Consider the following 6,781-nt stretch of genomic DNA (forward strand, 5'->3'; position numbering starts at 1 on the left):
AGTAATATGTACAATTCACTTTGCTAATACAATTAATATAAACAAAAAACCAAGACTAATGCAGTTCTTTAGCTCAAAAAGAAGTATCTGTTCTAAATATGTAACCTGATTTTAGTGTCCAGCATATGCTGGTTCATTAATTTACTGACTTTATTTATTACTACAAGCCTCCATTGAGGCAAACTGCTATAGGTTGCTAGGAACTGAAATGGGCTAAGAAGAAAAAAAAAAAGTATGTGGAAGATACAATCCTTTATCTTAAAGAATTCATACCCAATGGGTGATACAGACAAGGATACAGAAAGCTATAGCATTGTAATAAATTCTATAATCTAGATAAGAGTGCTGGGAGACAAGGAGCAATTCATTTTATTAATGTCATCAGGTACACTTAACTCAGAATTTTCCTACACTAGGCAACTTTCCTTTGAGAATCAATAACTATTTTCCCAGGAGAAGTGGCACTGAAAGATAAGTCCGAATTTTGAAAAGAGATAAGCAAGAGAAGATAAATCCAGAGAAAGCAAACTACTGAGTTAAGTTGTAGAGTTGTGAAAATACACAGTGGTTTGGTGCTTTAGAAACAGTCTTATGTGACTTGAAAAGAGAATATGTGGTGAGTAGACTGAGAAGATAATGAGAAGCCAGATTGGAAACGTCTTCAAATGGCATACTAATGTGCACAAATCTAGTTACTATGCTGGGAGTTTAGTTTACAGAGCTGGGGCAGAAATCTCTGTGGTAATTAACCAGTATCCTAAAGAGTAAACATTGAATAGATCAAGAAATCAAAATGTCAAATTCCTGATGGACACACCACAGAAATTTTAGTTAGCTCAATTAAAAGGAACTTTTAATTATTTTTAGCCAGAATTTCTCCAAATTGGATTTGGTCATATGGAAACTTTGATCATGTGGGAAGAATTCACAGTGAATTAATTTGTGAAGTTCCAAAGTTACTTAAATGTAGCAGCAAAAAGCAACCAGAAGTAGTGGCTTACTTAGCATCATTTAACCAGAACTAGAAAGTCTCATGCCCACCAGATAGATTTCCCCTATTCAGGTGTCTTGGTTCCTAAAATTACAAAATTCATTCTTTTGTTATATTCCTTATTAACAACTTAGTGTTAACTACTATAAGACATATTCTCTCAATTCTCTCAATGAACGAAGCCTACTGGAAAACCATGAAGACAGGGGACTATACACTAAAAGTTAGGAAAGGACATTATAGCAGAAGAATGCCACAAACAAACTTCACATTCTGCCTAGTGCCAGCCCTGAAAGTATATTTGGTATATTAAATATATTATGCATCAAATTTCAATAAAGTTAATAAACATTGACTGAGTATCTACTGTGTGTCAGGAACACTGGAATAAAATAAATCAACAAAGCATGTTTCCTTTCTTTGAAGAGTTTTCACTCAATTGGAAAAAATAGATGGTAAAAAGATAATTTCAATATAATATGGAATGTGATCTGATAAAGATAAAAACAGGGTTTTGTGGATACTTACTCTAACCCTGTCAGGAGGCTTGGGCAATTGTACATGGACGAGGCAATAGTAAAGCTGGTTCTTAAAGAGTGGTTCTTTAAAAGAATGAGAATGGGAAGGGTATTTTAAGTAGAGAAAACAACATAAGCAAATTCACACCTGTGAAACAGCATCCTTCGTATAGAGAACAATACACAGGGTGGGTTTTTTTTTTTCCTGTATTATAAATTCCTAGATAGGTAGTTTGAATGCAGGAGATCCTGAAACATGGAAAACTTCAGATTACTCTTTGTTTGCTAATGATAAATATTTTGTTACAGTGATCCTTACATTTTGAGCTGCAAATTTGTTGGTCAATACTTCTACTGAAGCAAACTAAACATTACACTTATTTATTCAAATATGTATTAAGCTACTTAGTAGGGAACAAATTTTAAGAAAGCAGCAACTGGAAAAGTCAAATGACAGTATTATTTTTTATTTTGAGAATCAATATCAGGATGTCATTACCTGCATAGGGAAATGTATGTCATTGTAAGTCCAACTTTATTAAAGATTGGTCATTCTCCTATTAACTGAACAGTGCACTTCACAAGTAGTCGAACCTTTGTTAAAGAGGTTTCTTGGTTAAATGCAAATTTTGCATTTAATGGATAAATGATCTCTAAAAATGGGAAGGAGGAAAATCAAACAAAAAGGGGTCAAGTGCATTGAACCCATTGAGGAGAAGAGAGTTGAATTCACTCTTTAATAACTTATTTTAGTATATATTTACTGAACACCTCTGATATGCTAGGCACCATTCTCAGAGCTAGAAAAACAATAAAAATAAAATAGTCCAATGGCTTGAAAAACATATAGTCGGGGCGCCTGGGTGGCTCAGTCGTTAAGCGTCTGTCTTCGGCTCAGGTCATGATCCCAGGGTCCTGGGATCGAGTCCCACATCGGGCTCCTTGATCACTGGGGAGCCTGCTTCTCCCTCTGCTGCTCCCTGCCACCCTGCCTACTTGTGATTCCTCTCTCTCTCTCGCTCTCTCTGTGTCAAATAAATAAATAAAATCTTTAAAAAAAATTTTAAAAAAGAAAAAAAAAGAAAAACATATAGTCTAGCCAAAGAGGCAGTCACAGGTGCTTGTGACAAGCTACAAAATCAAACAAAAAAATCGGTTAATTTTGAGAAATTGAAGGGTTAGGAAAGTTTTCATAGTGATGGCATTAAAACTGAGTCTAAAATGAGTTCATCAGTTGAACAAATATTGGAGGAAGAGGAAATTCATGGAAGTTTAAAGTGTTATTTTTATTTGGGCATTTCCCAAGTAATGTGGGATGACTAGAGGTATCTCACCCAGGGTTATATATGATATGCTGAGTTTAGCTATTCTGTAGGTGAATGAGGATGTAATAAGTCTGTGTTTAGAAAGAAAGGCTTATTAGCAAATAGAAGATTAGTTAGAGGTGAGGGAACCATTTAGAAGGCAGTTCTACTTGCTGAAGTTGGTTTCATTTCACTATTAAACACTGTTCTTTTGCCCTTAGGACTTTGTACTTTCTATTCCCTCTGTACTCTCTGTGCCCTGATATCCCCTCTATGGTGAGTTCAGCCCAGCACTTTCCCAGGGAGTGAAAATTCATTGCCCACTAGACTATAAAACCAATGAGGGTGGGGACTGGGCCAATCTCATTCACCATCAAATTCCTATAACCTGGCACATAAAAAGTTCTCAATAAATGCTTGTTAAATGGATGAACGAATTCAGAAGTTTAAGAGAGAGAATCATCATGATTCAGTGATCAATTACCTGTGAGAGATGTGAAAGTAGAAGGAATCAAAATCGATTCCATTAACTGAGAAAAGTAATCCAGATGAGAGAATTCTTAAAGAAGAAAATACATGTTTTGCTTCAGGCATGATGACAACTAGGAATAAAGCAGAAAGAAGGTGAGAACAAAGAGAAATTTAGGGGTAAATCAAAGGAAGTGTGTGTAATAACTGGTGGCAGCACCTAGGAAATTTTTTTCAAAGGATCCATGATTTAGGAACCAGGGTGGGCTGAATGACTAACTTGAAGTGCTAGGGAGCACTTCCTGAGCAGGAAATTTTACCCTGATTTGAATTTTTTACCTAATACTCACCAAAAGGAATTTGTGTTTCTTTGGGAAAAGAGTCTAAGACACAAAGTCTAATGGACCTGGAAGGGACAGTGTGGAACTTACTAAAAAAGAGTCCCAAATTCCAAATGGAACAAAACTGGCTTCTATAATCATGATGTGTAATTGTAAATGGCCTGTCCATATACAGTTTGAATTCTGGGATTTTCATGATGGAGTGTGAAGCTAGGTTGACAATATGATGAACAAGATGATTTCCTCTGAAATATTCTTAAAAATTCCATTTTAGAGAGAAAGAGAATTTGACACCATAAACTATTTCATCCTGTGTGTAGTAGCAATGGAAAGAACCAGCTGCAAAAATGTGAAGTCTTTCTAGTAGACAATATCCAACACTAAAAACCAGAAAAGTTAACTCCAAAATCTCAGATGATATAAATTTGCTTCTTGTTCTGCTATCTCAATTTAATAAATACACAGAATAAAATTGTTTATTTAAAATTTAAATTTTGAACACTTAACATGGTTCAGCCCTTTGGTAGGCTTTGGAAAGAAATTCTGAAGGGCGCCTGGGTGGCTCAGTCGTTAAGCGTCTGCCTTCGGCTCAGGTCATGATCCCAGGGTCCCGGGATCGAGCCCACATCGGGCTCGCTCCTCAGTGGGAAGCCTGCTTCTCCCTCTCTCACTCCCCTTGCTTGTGTTCCTGCTCTCTCTATCTCTCTCTCTGTCAAATAATTAAATAAAATCTTTAAAAAAGAAAAAGAAAGAAATTCTGAGCAGTATTACCCTCCTTTTCTTTTCTTTTTTTTTTTATTATGTTATGTTAGTCACCATACAATACATCATTACTTTTTGATGTAGTGTTCCATGATTCATTGTTTGCATATAACACCCAGTGCTCCATGTAGTACATGCCCTCCTTGATACCCATCACCAGGCTAACCTATCCTCCAACCCCCCTCCCCTCTAAAACCCTCAGTTTGTTTCTTGGAGTCCATAGTCTCTCATGGTTCATCTCCCCCTCTGATTCCTGCCCCCCTTCATTTTTCCCTTCCTTCTCCTAATGTCCTCCATGCTATTCCTTACGTTCCACAAGTAAGTGAAACCATATGATAATTGACTTTCTCTGCTTGACTTACTTCACTTAGCATAATCTCCTCCAGTCCCATCCATGCTGATGTGAAAGTTGGGTATTCATCCTTTCTGATGGCTGAGTAATATTCCATTGTATATATGGACCACATCTTCTTTATCCATTCATCTGTTGAAGGGCATCTCGGCTCTTTCCACAGTTTGGCTACTGTGGACATTCCTGCTATGAACATTGGGGTGCATATGGCCCTTCTTTTCACTAATCTGTATCTTTGGGGTGTCCTCCTTTTCATATATAAAGTAATTGTTCTAGTAACTTGGTTTGTGTCCCCTTAGATTTCATATGTTGAAGCCCCAGAGAATATCTGTATTTGGATATGAGGTCTCTAGGAAAGTGATTAGGTTAAGTGAGGTCATAGGGTGGGGCCCTGATCTGGTGAAATTGGTCTCCTTATAAGAACAGATGCCAGAGGAAATTTCCAGAACGCTTGGTGTGCCCAGCAATATGCTCCTTCCTGCTCCCCCACACTGGCCTCAGCCCTCTCACTGGCTGTAGAAAATGGTGAAAGAAACCACTTAATATGATGTTTTGGGGGTCAAACCTAATGCCACGCAGGAAGAATTGAAAAAGGCCTATAGGGAACTGGCCTTGAAGTACCACCCTGATAAGAATCGAAATGAAGGAGAGAAGTTTAAACGGATTTCTCAAGCTTATGAAGTGCTCTCTGATGCAAAGAAAAGGGAGTTGTATGACAAAGGAGGAAAACGGGCAATTAAAGAAGGTGGAGCTTGTGGTGGTTTGACTCCCCCATGGACATCTTTGATATGTTTTTTGGAGGAGGAGTAAGCATCAGCTCTTAGTAACCTTAGAAGATTTATATAATGGTGCAACAAGAAAACTAACTCTGTAAAAGAATGTGATATGTGATAAATGTGAAGGCCGAGGTGGTAAGAAAGGAGCAGTCGAATGTGGTCCCAATTGCCGAGGTACTGGAATGCAAACAAGAATTCATCAGATAGGACCTGGAATGGTTCAGCAAATTCAATCTGTGTGCATGGAGTGCCAGGGCCATGGGGAACGGATCAGTCCCAAAGATAGATATAAAAGCTGCAATGGAAAGAAGACAGTACGAGAGAAGATTCTAGGAATTCATATTGACAAAGGCATATGGCCAGAAGATAACATTCCATGGTGAATGAGACCAAGAACCAGGACAGGAACCAGGAGATATTATCATTGTTTTAGATCAGAAGGACCATGCTGTTTTTACTGGGCAAGGAGAAGACCTTTTCTCATATGTGGACATACAGCTAGTTGAAGCACTGTGCAGCTTTCAAATGCCAGTGTCTACTCTTGACAACCAAACCATCATCATCACCTCTCATCCAGGTCAAATTGTCAAGCATGGAGAGGAGATATCAAGTGTGTGTGCTAAACGAAGGCATGCCCATTTATCATAGACCATATGAGAAGAGTCGCCTAATCATCGAATTTAAGCTAAACTTTCCTGAGAATGGCTTTCTCTCTCCTGATAAACTCTCTTTGCTGGAAAACTCCTACCTTAGAGGAAGGAAGTAGAAGAGACTGATGGAATGGACCAGGTAGAACTCATGGACTTTACTCCAAATCAGGAAAGATGTCACCATTACAATGGGGAAGACTATGAGGATAATGAACATCATCCCAGGGGTGGTGTTCATGTCAGACCTCTTAATGGGGCCAGTGAATAACACTGCTGGCATTTTATATGCAGTAGTGAGTGAGTGAAGGACTATAATGATAGCTCACTACTTGCCATTGTTTTTGTTTTAATATTCAACTATAGTAGTGTTTTAAAAGTTAAATGAATAAACTAAAAAAAAAGAACAGATGCCAGAGAACTCTTTGTCTTTCTCTCTTTCTCTCTTTCCACATGAATGGGAAGACCATATGATCTCTCTCTCATTCTCTCTCTTAAATAAATAAATAAAATTTTTAAAACAAATAGAGGGGCGGGGGCGCCTGGGTGGCTCAGTTGGTTAAGGGACTGCCTTCAGCTCAGGTCATGATCCTGGAGTCCCAGGATCGAGTCCCACATCCGG

The 6,781-nt window shown here is 38.0% G+C and overlaps 1 pseudogene; it reads left to right on the forward strand.

Annotated features, from left to right (window-relative positions):
• Positions 1-5,258: 5,258 nt before the first annotated feature.
• On the forward strand, positions 5,259-6,430 carry LOC110574226 (annotated as a pseudogene).
• Positions 6,431-6,781: the final 351 nt, after the last annotated feature.

Source organism: Neomonachus schauinslandi, chromosome 6, assembly GCF_002201575.2.
Source record: "Neomonachus schauinslandi chromosome 6, ASM220157v2, whole genome shotgun sequence".
In the NCBI taxonomy this organism is placed as follows: domain Eukaryota; kingdom Metazoa; phylum Chordata; class Mammalia; order Carnivora; family Phocidae; genus Neomonachus; species Neomonachus schauinslandi.